This window comes from Anomaloglossus baeobatrachus, chromosome 2 (genome assembly GCF_048569485.1).
Source record: "Anomaloglossus baeobatrachus isolate aAnoBae1 chromosome 2, aAnoBae1.hap1, whole genome shotgun sequence".
NCBI lineage: Eukaryota > Metazoa > Chordata > Amphibia > Anura > Aromobatidae > Anomaloglossus > Anomaloglossus baeobatrachus.
This window is the reverse complement of record NC_134354.1, coordinates 369736149-369750576: the sequence shown is the minus strand read 5'-3', so window position 1 is coordinate 369750576 and position 14428 is coordinate 369736149.

The following is a 14428-nucleotide window of genomic DNA, read 5'->3' as shown; positions in this document are numbered from 1 at the left end:
ATGGAAAGAGAGAAGTAGGCAGTTCATCTATTAAGGCAAACTATATAGAAATGTTACCAACTCTAAAGCCCACGAGTTCGTGTGGCAAGTAGTAGTACCAAAAAAAAATGTCCTTATGGTGCTGGAGGCATACCATGATAAATCAGGACACTTTGGATGGAAGAAGCTGGATGCACTGTTACGTGAGATATTCTATTGGGTTGGCATGAGAACCGCCATAGAGAAATGATGTAGTAGAAACTGTTGAGTAGAGTTGAGCGCGGTTCGCGGTTCGAGGTTCTCCAGTTCGCGGCTCGAGTGATTTTGGGGGCTGTTCTAGATAGAACTAGAACTCGAGCTTTTTGCTAAAGTTCGATAGTTCTAGATACGTTCGAGAACAGTTCTAGCAGCAAAAAGACCAGCTAATTACTAGCTCTGTGACTCTGTGACTCACACTATTATGAAATTTCAGTGTATAGTGTGCGGGAACAGCGCATTCAGATCACTGCTGTGTGTATAATGGCGATCGCCATTTTTTTTTTTTTCCTTGTCTTCCTTCCCTAAGCGCGCGCGTGTAGTGGGGCGGGCCAGCATGTCAGCCAATCCCAGACACATACACAGCTAAGTGGACTTTTAGCCAGAGAAGCAACGGCATGTGTGATAGGATGTCCATGTCACATGTCCCTGCATTATAAAAACGGACATTTTCCTCCAGCACGCCATTATCTGCCTTCTGCGTCCTTGGTGTCAGTCACCGCTGGCGCAGCGCCTATCTCCGATATTGCTGTGTACGCTCTATACACAGCGCTGTACAGAATAGGGATAGCACTTTCTATCAGTCCTTTTAAGGGCTAATACCGGCAGGGTCAGAGCCATAGGTGACAGGTTCGTGAAAACAGAGTTTAACAGCTACACAAGATGACAGCGTCTGTGTAGCTAAGGTCAGGGATTTCCTCGCTGCATTTCCCCATTAGGAGGGATAGAAAGGCAGGCTTCCTTTCCTCTACCCAGAGACCCACAACCCTGCCACTGTACCCTCCTGCCCTTTGCACACTCAAACTCATTGTTACTAAGCCATTTTACTAGCAAACACTGAGTGAACTTAGTGGCATCCTAAACGTGGCTGTTGGACTTCTGTATTGTCCCACTAGTGCAAAGATATTTGCAGCACGTCTGCCTGCATTGCACACTCAAACTCATTGTTACTAAGCCATTATTCTAGCAAACACTGAGTGAACTTAGTGGCATCCTAAAAGTGGCTGTTTGACTTCTGTATTGTCCCACTAGTGCAAAGATATTTGCAGCACGTCTGCCTGCATTGCACACTCAAACTCATTGTTACTAAGCCATTATACTAGCAAACACTGAGTGAACTTAGTGGCATCCTAAACGTGGCTGTTGGACTTCTGTATTGTCCCACTAGTGCAAAGATATTTGCAGCACGTCTGCCTGCATTGCACACTCAAACTCATTGTTACTAAGTCATTATACTAGCAAACACTGAGTGAACTTAGTGGCATCCTAAAAGTGGCTGTTGGACTTCTGTATTGTCCCACTAGTGCAAAGATATTTGCAGCACGTCTGCCTGCATTGCACACTCAAGCTCATTGTTACTAAGCCATTATACTAGCAAACACTGAGTGAACTTAGTGGCATCCTAAACGTGGCTGTTGGACTTCTGTATTGTCCCACTAGTGCAAAGATATTTGCAGCACGTCTGCCTGCATTGCACACTCAAACTCATTGTTACTAAGTCATTATACTAGCAAACACTGAGTGAACTTAGTGGCATCCTAAAAGTGGCTGTTGGACTTCTGTATTGTCCCACTAGTGCAAAGATATTTGCAGCACGTCTGCCTGCATTGCACACTCAAGCTCATTGTTACTAAGCCATTATACTAGCAAACACTGAGTGAACTTAGTGGCATCCTAAACGTGGCTGTTGGACTTCTGTATTGTCCCACTAGTGCAAAGATATTTGCAGCACGTCTGCCTGCATTGCACACTCAAACTCATTGTTACTAAGACATTATAATACCAAAAATTGAGTAAACTTAGTGGCATACAAGAAGTGGCTGTTGTACTCCATTAGTGCCCCACTGGTGCAAATCTATGTGCAGCACCTCTGCATGACACCCTCCTGCTCTGTTTTTAATAAGCTATAATGATAGAAAAAAATGCTGCCATTTAGTGGCATACAAGAACTGGCTGTTGTATTTCATTATTGTCCCAGTGGTGCCAAGCTATTTCTAGCACATGTGCAGGACACCCTCCTGCTCTGTTTTTAATAAGCTATAATGATAGCAAAAAATGCTGCCATTTAGTGGCATACAAGAACTGGCTGTTGGACTTCCATTAGTGTCCCACTGGTGCAAATCTATTTGCAGCACCTCTGCATGACACCCTCATGCACATTTTGCTACGCTAATTTTATAGCAAACTCAGGGAATTCCTTGCTGCATTTGATCATTCGGAGGGATAGAAAGTGAGGCTTCCTTTATCTTTTCCTTCTGTTCATAGACAGCATCTCCAAGTCCACACCCGAAGAGCAATTTCTCCTCCACGTCTAAGTGTGTAGAGGCAGCTAGTGCGCATGCGTGTGCCGATTTACCCCAGCCGCAGCCTAACTACAGTGTTTCGCCTAGTGAGTATGCTCAGCCTGACTGTGCCATTCCTGAGGCTAAGTCTTCATTTCGGGATACAGCGCATGCTCCCACACTTAGTGCGAAAAGCCTCTTTGCACAGGTACTTGCACTCCGTGCCAAGTCTAAGTCCTGTGTTGTGCCTAGACACCATGCTAAAGCTGATAGTCTTTTTTTGGAGACTGTATTTCATGCTACTGAGCATGCTCAGGCACTTACTGCATCATCAGAGACTAGGTCCGGTAAAGAACTCTTTGGCACTGCCCCTGATGTGGGGGGCCGATATAGACCACAGGGCATCAGGTGTCCTGACGATGTAGCCAGGCAACTCCCAAATGGCTTGCAGAGGCCCGCCCCTATGACTTGTCACCTCATTATTGATGGTCAGATGATGACTGGTGAGGTGTTTGTGTCGTGGCAGCCATGAGGTCATTATTGAAGTTGCGGTTCCAAATAGGACGCTAGTTATGCCACTCATGACGTGTCACTCTGTTTTTGTCTACAGGAGGTGCATTGTGGTCCACCCTGGTTTGGGGCGGACCCAGGTTATAAAACGGGCTGGAGCCAACAAGGAGGTGCGCAGTCTTCTATTATGCTCCGAAACAGCACACCTCCATGTGTTGAACCCATTGCGGCTTTAGGCCAGAGGTAGGCAGGGATAGGGCGTCGATGCAGGCCGCCACCACAGTTGGTAACGCAGAACGGTTAAGACCAGCTCCTGTACTACAAGTCCTGCTTGTGCAGCCCAGTGGCATTAACAGGCCTGCTGCTGCTGATGCGCCTGCTGTCCACAGGTGTGGCCCCAATGCACACGGTCAGCGTACTCAATGGCCCCTGTGATGTTAACAGGGAGTTCCTGGGCTGGGTGGGCGTGTGGACCCTGTGACGCTAACAGGGCTCCCAGTCTCCAGATCCCAGTGGCGTCTAACTCGGTTCAGGCAACTATTAGTTTCATAGCCACACAGATCTGTATCCTCCACCTAACCTTCCAAATGCCAACCTCTCCTTTTCCATCTGGGAGCACGGTGGACATTGACTGCTGATGGGGATATATACCTTTCTCTTTCTTTTCTTATTAATTTTTGTTATATAGCGGTAACATAGTATATACCACCTTATCCAAATCTGCCAGTCCTACCGTAACAGATGGTGTTTCTTCATCAAATGTTACTTTTGCTTAACCACCAAACCCACGGGCAAAAACTTTTTTCCCCTTTCCAACACAACTGTTCCCCTTTCCACCAGCATCTGTCCTTTTTCAACTCATTTGGTATATGACCAAAAGTGCAACTCTGCAGGGACACCGTACTCAATGCCATCTCAGCACAGTAGCCAGCCCTCGGTCCCTCAGATGTGGACAAGTAAAAGACCATTTCCTCCTATCCATGACAAAGCGTTGAGATTCACTCTGTTCAGCACTGGTGTTTACTGGAAAAGCAGATCTAAGAATCCGTACCACCTTCTGCAGATACTCCTGTATACGTGCGTCCCTTTCTATGGCAGGAATTATTTCGCCAAATTTTGTCTTGTACCAGGGATCTAACAGTGTGGCAACCCAGTAGTTAGCATTATTTCAAATTCATACAATCCGAGGGTCATGTTGTAGGTAGTGCAGCAAGAAGGCGCTCATGTGTCTTGTGCATCCAGGAGGACCAAGTCCTTGGTGTGTTGGTGGCAGAGAGGTGAAAATCGTGCCTCCTTCCTCTGCCCTCTCCCCCCAACCTCGCACAACCGAAATGTGAGCAAGCTGTCACTCATCTGCTGAGTCTTCCATGCCCATCGCCAGTTCGTCCTCCATTTCTTCATGGGCTCCTGCACCATCCTCAACAATTTTTGTTGATACTATGCGCCCTTGTTAATCCCTCTCCCCCACCATGACTGCCGCCTAGGTGCCGCTCACCGTCTGGACCTTGTAGATCTTATTATCCCTTCTGCATATGACTCCTCCTGTACTCCCTCCCCTTCCTCTTGGACCAACACCTGACTCCGAATAATGCTCACAGTATGCTCCATCTTGTAGATGACCAGAATTGTCACGCTGAGAATGGCATCGCCAGTGCTAAACATCTTCGTCGACATTTGTAAACTGTGTAGAAGGGTGCATAGGTCCTTGATCTGACACCACTCCAGCAGCGTGATCTGCACCACCTCTGGATCAAGTTAGCCCAGGGTATACGTCAGACCGTATTTCAGCAGGGCTCTGCGGTGCTGCCACAGACGCTGCAACATGTGCAGATTCCAATTCCTGCGTGTCAGAACATCGCATTTCCGGCGTTTAACCGCCAGACCCTAAGGGGCACTTTGCACACTGCGACATCGCAGGTGCGATGTCGGTGGGGTCAAATTGAAAATGACGCACTTCCGGCATCGCATGCGACATCGCAGTGTGTAAAGGCTGGATGATACGATTAACGAGCGCAAAAGCGTCGTAATCGTATCATCGGTACAGCGTCGGCGTAATCCATAATTACGCTGACGCGACAGTCCGATGTTGTTCCTCGCTCCTGCGGCAGCACACATCGCTGTGTGTGAAGTCGCAGGAGCGAGGAACGTCTCCTACCGGCCTCACTGCGGCTTCCATAGGATATGCGGAAGGAAGGAGGTGGGCAGGATGTTTACATCCTGCTCATCTCCGCCCCTCCGCTCTGATTGGCCGCCTGCCGTGTGACGTCGCAGTGACGCCGCACGACCCTCCCCCTTAACAAGGAGGCGGGTCGCCGGCCACAGGGACGTCGCACGGCAGGTGAGTGTGTGTGTGAAGCTGGCGTAGCGATAACTTTCGCTATGCCAGCTATCACCACATATCGCTGCTGCGACGGGGGCGGGCACTATCGCACTCGGCATCGCAGCATCGGCCTGCGATGTCATAGTGTGCAAAGCCCGCCTTAGACTTCAGGAGCGATGAAAGTTGTTGAGCTGCTGGGTGCGAAGGATGAAAGTGAGCACATAGCAGCGTGCCCGCTGCACAAGGCCATGTAGGCCGGGATGGTATTTTAAAAATTGCTGGAGAATCAGATTCAACACGTGAGACATACAAAGCGCGTGTGTCATTTTGCCCTGCCGAAGGGCCGCAGACAGGTTTGCATCATTGCCGAACACGGCTGTTAAGTCACCAACGTAGTCCACTCAATTAATTTGTACTCCGGTCGCCAGGTGACAACGTGTTCCTTTCGCGCATAGTGCTGATGATGGGAAAGGAGTCGATGCCAGCGGCGCAGGTGGACGCAGGTTATGGTCACCCACTGGGTTGCGTTACCTTGACAGATACAGAACCACAGGCTGAATGTAGGTGGTGGGTATCTCACAGATGAAGTACCATCATTCAGCTACAACCAATGGGAAGACACCACACCCTTTTTTAGCCCCTCCTGTCTGCAGACCACTGCCAGACAAAGCTATGAACCTCTTGTTACTGTTACCCCCAGTTCAGTTTTATGATTTTGTGTGCTTGTTACCTGACTACTTTTCCTGCTTGCTGTTTATGTACCTTGTTGGCCGATCCGCATTTCACCTCTGCTTGTTTTCTGATTAAGTCCTGGCCATCCCATTCTGTTCCTCTTCCTCAATTAATGTTTTTGACCCTGCATGACTACTATTCTCTGGAACTGCAGCCTTCCACAGGTATTGATCAACTTGGGCCCTGTGTAATTCCAAATCACTGTATAGGGGTTAAAGGGTTTCAGGGTTCTGGGTGTCCAGCTTGGTGAGTGGCTTGCCTCTAGCCTATCCTTTACAGCCCATCTGAGTGTGTCGATCCAGGCAGGCGTTACACCGTGCCCTCTGCAGAAGGCCAAGTAGGCTGGGATAGTGTTTTAAAAATTGCTGGACAACCAGGTTCAACACGTGAGCCATACAATACCATTGGCACGTGTGTCACATTGCCCTGAAGAAGGGTCGCAGACTGGTTTGCATCATTGTCGCACCCGACCTTCCCTGGCTGCTGGTTGAGTGGAGACAACCATTGATGAAACTCGGTCTCACTCTCCAGAGCTTACCGTCCACAACTCCTCAGCGGTGTGACTCACATTTCCCAGACATTTTTAAGTAAAGAGTCGACCGCATCATGCTGTTGAGCTGTGCTGCCAGCATAGTAAGGAGGTGTGTGGGATTCCTTGGGAACAGTTACAAGGAAGGGTGGCCTGACCACACAGGGTTTGGGCCGAGGTGGAGGACCCACACGAGGTTGAGGAGGCAGAAGCAGTGGAGGAACTTGTACATACAGAGGAAGGATTGAGACACAAGTCGTGGGGACGGCAAGACTTGTACAGCAAACCCTTCTCCATCTCTCACCATAGTTACCCAGTGCCCAGTCAGCAACATGTAACTCCCCTATCCATGCTTACTGGTCCAAGTATCTGTGGTGAAATGCACCCTGTCACACACAGAGTTTCTCAAGGAATCGGTGAGGTTGTGTGCGACCTGCTGTGGTAGCGCGGGCACGCCTTTCTTGGAGAAGGAGTGACGACTGGCCATCGGCTCTTCGGGCACTGCAATGGGCATAAGGTCTCGAAAATCCTCGGTCTGAAAAGGGTGTAAAGGCAGCCTTTCAGTTGCCAACAAGTTGCAGATGATGAAACTCAACCTCTTAGGCATGTCATGCCCTTCGAAAATCATGTAAAACACAGCGAGGGGACTCCAACCACAGTCTCCCTCGTTTCCACTAATTGAGCCACACACACCCCACTTGACTGGCATCAGTTGACCCCCCTTTTGAAAAAGAAAAAGATGCTTGGCATGAAGCCCTCTCACAAATACGCGTGCCTTTCACCTCCCCTGGATGACCCAGGGGAAGAAAAGTCCTCTGAGAGCCATGACTTGTTCATCTTGGTTCTTTTACAAACACAGCGAGGGGACTCCAACCACAGTCTCCCTCATTTCCACTAATTGGGCCACACACACCCCACTTGACTGGCATCAGTTGACTCCCCTTTTGAAAAAGAAAAAGATGCTTGGCATGAAGCACTCTCAAAAATACGCGTGCCTTTCACCTCCCCTGGATGACCCAGGGGAAGAAAAGTCCTCTGAGAGCCATGACTTGTTCATCTTGGTTCTTTTACAAACACAGCGAGGGGACTCCAACCACAGTCTCCCTTGTTGCCACTAATTGGGCCACACACACACCACTTTACTGGCATCAGTTGACCCCCCTTTTGAAAAAGAAAAAGATGCTTGGCATGAAGCACTCTCAAAAATACGCGTGCCTTTCACCTCCCCTGGATGACCCAGGGGAAGAAAAGTCCTCTGAGAGCCATGACTTGTTCATCTTGGTTCTTTTACAAACACAGCGAGGGGACTCCAACCACAGTCTCCCTAGTTGCCACTAATTGGGCCACACACACACCACTTTACTGGCATCAGTTGACCCCCCTTTTGAAAAAGAAAAAGATGCTTTGCATGAAGCACTCTCAAAAATACGCGTGCCTTTCACCTCCCCTGGATGACCCAGGGGAAGAAAAGTCCTCTGAGAGCCATGACTTGTTCATCTTGGTTCTTTTACAAACACAGCGAGGGGACTCCAACCACAGTCTCCCTCGTTGCCACTAATTGGGCCACACACACCCCACTTGACTGGCATCAGTTGACCCCCCTTTTGAAAAAGAAAAAGATGCTTGGCATGAAGCACTTTCAAAAATACGCGTGACTTTCACCTCCCCTGGATGAGCCAGGGGAAGAAAAGTCCTCTGAGAGCCATGTCCACATTGTCAGTGGACAGACACGTGTGCTTATCTGCCAGCAGACCCCCAGCAGCACTGAAGACAGGTTCCGAGAGAACGCTGGCTGCAGGACACGACAAGATCCCCAAGGCGTACCTGGCAAGCTCAGGCAATTTATCCAGATTGGAAGCCTAAAATGAGCAGGGCTCAAGTTGCACAGTAATGGCATCGACGTTTCTTTGCATATACTCATATATCTGTGTCTCCTCCTCTTTTTCCTTGTCCTGCTCTTTTGTTTTCGCATGAGTATGTCCTTGTCACTTTCCCATGTGTTTGTGTTGTGTTGTGAGTTGTTTGTCACCTTTTGGACACCTTTGAGGGTGTTTTCTAGGTGTTTTTATGTGTTTGTGATTGCCTGCCATTGTTTCCTATGCGGTTCGAGTTCGGTTTGTCGAACGTTCGACGAACTGAACTCGAACGAGACCTCCGTTCGACGAACCGAACTCGAGCCGAACCACGACCGGTTCGCTCATCTCTAAACCTGAGAAGAAAAGACTGTGACAGCCAAAGAGCACCACTACAATCAATTGTAACCAAACAGCCATAGGAACTCGTAGCCTTAGACCATGTGAAATTAACAACTAGTAGACAAGGCTATACATATGCTCTTAGAATGGTGTACAACTATTCCAGATTCCTAATGGTACTTCCAGTAAAAGACTTAAGGCCACTTTACACACAGAGATAAATCTTTGGCAGATCTGTGGTTGCAGTGAAATCATGGACATATTGTTCCATTTGTACACAGCCACAAACCTGGCACTGATTGTCCACAATTTCACTGCAACCACAGATCTGCCACAGATTTATCTCTGTGTGTAAAGTGGCCTTTACTGTAACAGCACAAACTGCAGCAATAATCTTCCAAGCCTACTTTTGTAGACCACATGGATACCCAGAACAGGTACTAACAGATCAAGGTCCTGCATTTGAAGCTGAAGTATTCCAAGAGTTTTGCAACTTATATGGATGTAAGAAAATTCGTACTATGCCTTATCATCTACAAACCAATGGCATGTGGGAGAAAATTAATGAAGTGGTCATCGACTTTTTGAAAACTTTGTCATTGGAGGAAAGAAACATGTGGCCAGAAAAGTTGCCTAACTTAGTGGACATATACAACAACATTCCTGTAAGTTCCACCAACTGTACACCAGCGAATCTAATGAGCGCAAGACATAGAAGATTGCCAGTTTAGAAATGGGAATTGAAGTTCCTGAAGTAAATTCACCAGATGCTGATTGGGACTCTACTCGCCAAGCACAATACAGAAGAGTACAAGAATGTGTAGAATGAAATTTGAATCAAAGAAGACAAAAATAAGAAAAGGACTACAACAAAAACACACAACTTGTTTCCTTAACACCAGGAGAAATGGTTCTCAAGAGAAAAAGGAGAGTCCATAAACTTGATGATCAGTGGGAAGCAGAATCTTGCACTGTGCTATCTTCTCCTTTTGATAATAAGAAGACCTGCTTAATTAGCAAAGATGAAGGGAAAACATCAGCAACAGTCTCAAGAGATCATCTAAACAAATGTCCAGAACAATTGAAGTCCAAAAAAAAAAATCCCTTGTGCACCTCAAGTGCAAAAAAAGAAAGAGAAGGGGATACATACAGTCCTGGAGACTTTCCTGAAAATTGGTCTCAGTACAATGGAGCCATCATAGTACTTACTTTCCCACAACTAGCAGAAATCCAAGAAAGAATAGAAGAACCTGTCCAAGTTCAAGAAGAACCACCTATTGTAGCCGAACCAGAAGAAACTGCAATTGGTAAACCTGTCAATCCTGCAGAGAGACTAAGGGGTACTTTGCACACTACGACATTGCAGCTGTGATGTCGGTGGGGGTCAAATCGAAAGTGACGCACATCCGGCATTGCTGTCGATATCGTAGTGTGTAAATCTTTTATGATACGATTAACAAGTGCAAAAGCGTCGTAATCGTATCATCGGTGTAGTGACCGACATTTCTATAATGTAGCTGCAGCGACGGTATGATGTTCCTCATTCCCCTGCTGCAGCACACATCACTGTGTGAGAAGCTGCAGGAGCGAGGAACATCTCCTACTTGCGTCACCACGGCTCACGCCGCCTATGCGGAAGGACGGAGGTGGGCGGGATATTTACGTCCCGCTCTCTCCGCCCCTCCGCTTCTATTGGCCGCCTGTTGTGTGACGTCGCTATGACGACGCACGACCCGCCCCCTTAGTAAGGAAAAGGTTCGCCGGCCAGAGCGACGTCGCAGGGCAGGTAAGTGCATGTGAAGCTGCTGTAGCGATAATGTTTGCTATGGCAGCAATCACGAGATATCGCTACTGCGACGGGGGTGGGGACTATCGCACTCGGCATCGCAAGCATCAGCTTGCGATGTCGTAGTGTGCAAAGTACCAATAAGGAGTCGCAGACAATTACCCAGTCTACCTATAACACATAGGCTTACCCAGGGTACAGACACCAGAGTACAACAGGGACAACCTGAGACACTTGGGATACGTAGGTCAAATCGTAGAAACCTTGGTCAGCCCCCGCTCAGGTACAGAGAGTAGGTGCCAAAATAACAAATATAACAAGGTATCCTGATGTAAATAGATTGTAAATAGTAGTGTATATGTGGATTCTGCTTCAAGTTCATAATGTTTGATATAAAAATGGACCACCAGCTACTGGACTGGTAGTAGCAAAAACTTGCCTTGTAAAAAGTTGCACCAGTTGTGCACACTACCAGAGTAATACTGCAGCAAAGTCTTTCGAAGAGGACCTGTATTCTGCAGCAAAGTCTTTAGAAGAAGACCCTTATTTTCAACAAAATTTCGGGAGAGTAAAGGTCGCAGGAAGAGTCTGCGGCAGAGGAGGCCGAGACCCAGTCGTCATAACAACCGGCAACATACCTCCCAGGGACCCCGAGTTGTGGGTGGCAGAAGGGGTACCTCATGTAAATATGTTTTAATTTATCTAAAATGTTGAAGAAAAATGCCTCCCTTGCATGGGAAGAATGTTACCAGGTTGTTGGTGTATATAAAAAAAATGTGATAATTTATTGTTTATGTTTGCAGCCCAAGGACGTGCTGGGATTTACCAAGGGGGAATGTGGCACCCCTGATTGTCAGGTGCCACAGGGTACTACATCTAACCCTGGATTCCTGGAAGACTAGTGATGGTAACACCACAACACACACACAAAATCACGCCCTCTTGGGTAACAGGCTAGAGATGGACTTAACAGGTGGTCACCTATTGGTTGGGATGCATGCAACCCATTAGTCAGAAGCCTGAGAGGAGGAGAGGCTAGTGAGTGGCGTGAACGGACCTCTTGAGAATAGTTAGTGACACAGAAGTAGTCAGAAAGAAGTCAGTAAGGTGTCAGTCAGAAGTTGACGTGCTGACAGGAAATTGCGAAGTGACTACTGAGTAAAAAGGAGTACAGTTGCCAGGTGGAGTACAGGACAAAGTACTCACTGGACCGAGCACCGTCGGGGCACAGGGCCCTAGTTCAGGAGGACGCTTCAGGCTCACCTGGGACCATCAAGGACCTTACCGACACCAGTGTCCGGGGCACAGCAGCAAAGGGAGAACTTGGGGATGGGGATGGAGGTCTGACCCAGCAAGGTTCAAGCTGCCTGCCATACGGGCCAGGACTGTGACAGACGGAGGAAATCCTAAAAAGACTCAAGGCCACGGGGATCCACCAACTACAAACAAGGGGTGCAAGGAAGGTACACTCACCAGGTCACTAAACCGGCACTGGAACAAAGGGAATACCGGATTGGTAGAGACCAACACCAGCCGGGCTGCAGCTACTCGATACCAGTGAGTAAACACAATTTAAACTGCAGCCCCTGTGTCATCTGAATTCTTCCTACACCTTTGCACCTATAGACTACAACCACCATCTTCACACCCTGGGGCCTAGCTCTACTTGTCGAGTGCCATCATACCTAAGCTGCCCAATACCACCAGCCCCAGCAGTGAGAGACTTTTGCAGCGGCGGCTTTCCCCATATAGCCGCATACCGCAAGTGGCATCACGAAAAAAATGTACTTTTATTTACTTCCTTTATTTACTTTTATTTACTTACTTTATTTACTTACTTCCAAATCCCCCTTTCAAGCGAACCCCAGGGTCACGGAATCGGGCCACGGCCACCACAGTGACATTTACCTGCAATCTGAGGCCCGGACCGAGTACCCCACAGCCCTGGGGCGAGTCAGTTTCTTCAGGCCGGTGTCCATCATCCCTCTGGCAGTCATCATCGTAGACAGTTAGTAATACTTGCGACACTAGGGCTCACTTAGCCAACCATCATTTCATTCTAAACATCATCATGACAGACATTCCCTTCCTTTGATTCCTTCCACTCAGTGTGAGGTACTACATCTTGACCTGTCCCTTTCCACTATCTTTGATTGCATCTTCAAGCTCCAGGTCTGTGTCTCCTGCCCCCGGACTCCGCTCACCTTCATCCGAATCTGGGCCCTGGCGGTTCTCTAGCCGGACGACAACTAAGCCCACCAGGATTAGCCATAGGCTCTGGATCTCAGGTTACCTCAGGGTTCCCTGACTGGCTCTAGCACCAAATCCACATCTTCAAACCCTATTCTACACTGGTTCTTCTCGAGACCTCCCAACTATCCTCTTTCCTGCATATGTTAATTTCCCTTAACCCTATTTCTTTCATTCTGCCACTATGTCAGCCCAACCATTAAAAGGCGCCTTTGGTAACAGTCCCGCTCTACTATATCTGGAACCTGCACCCAGCTAGCAGCACAACACATTACCATATGCAATCAGTACTTAATATAACACACAATGTACATGATATAACCGGTACAGGGCAAGCCCACCTTCTACATTTTCACAAAATGAATCAATAAGATGCTAAGAACTAAATTTCTAGCTTTCTATTTGTGTTTTCACAGATAGGGCACATGCCTATTATAGTGTTTGGGACTGTTCACATGTTTGTTGCATTTATGGACCAAGTAAGACCTGTCCATTTTTGAACCAAGCTATGGATCAAACTCACCCATTCAAATCTATGAATCCATGAAAACGTCGAACAGGCCATTGAAGGCATTCTACTTGCCTCCAAGTGCTGTCCATTTTCCACTGAACACTTTCTAGGAAAAGGCTGAAAAATTTCCAGCAATTTCTTTTTGCATACGAGAAAATCTGATGGAAAAGATATAGAACAAATACTTATTAAAATATCATCCATCACACTGATGAAAATAGATAACTTTTCTTAATGTAATAGAAAAACAAAACGACATGTCTGATTGAGACCTGGATCAGAGACAAAGTTGTGTACAACTGGTTATCCCTACTGTCAAATCTGCCTTTCAGCTGTGTTTCAAAAACAATTGGGGGGGGTTGCCTCCCAGTTTAAAAACCACCACATCAGATTGTTCGGTCATCCTGCCAAAAAGAACAATTTCTATTAACATAAAGAGCACGGATTTGCCAGGATGGCAGCACGTGCTTAGAAAGAGTCACACTGTAGGTAATGTATTGTCTACCAGGCTTTAACAAGAAAGCACAATTGCCAAAACAAGGCTTTTTGAAATGTGGTGGCCACGAGTGCATTATGGGTACATGAGCAAAAAACCCAGATCATTTTCACATCAATGATAAAAAACTCTCTGTCAAAATAAATTCCTTCTTAAATTGTGATAACCATCATGTAGTTTGCTATTCACTAAACGGTTTACAATTCATTCTATGTGGGGTGCACAACTAGAAAGCTAAAAACTAGAATCTCTGAACATGTCAATAATATAAGTAATAAAGAGAAGAAGGTATCAGAAGTGGTTACACACTTTGTAGAGCAACTTAACAGGAATATGAAATATTTTAACTTTTTTGATATTGTGGGGAGGCAATTAAACCAAAAAAAAGCTGTAGCGAGAGGCAGTCTGGATTTTAGAGCTTGCCACAAGTACTCCTTTAGGTGTGAATTATAACAATCACCTATTATACAAGGGGCTGCTGATAAGTCTTTGGCTTTGTGATCTTTTTTGTTTCTATGGTAACGAATGTTACATCACATGAAAGCCTTATGTGTCTAATATATGTTTTTAAAATTTTGTGATT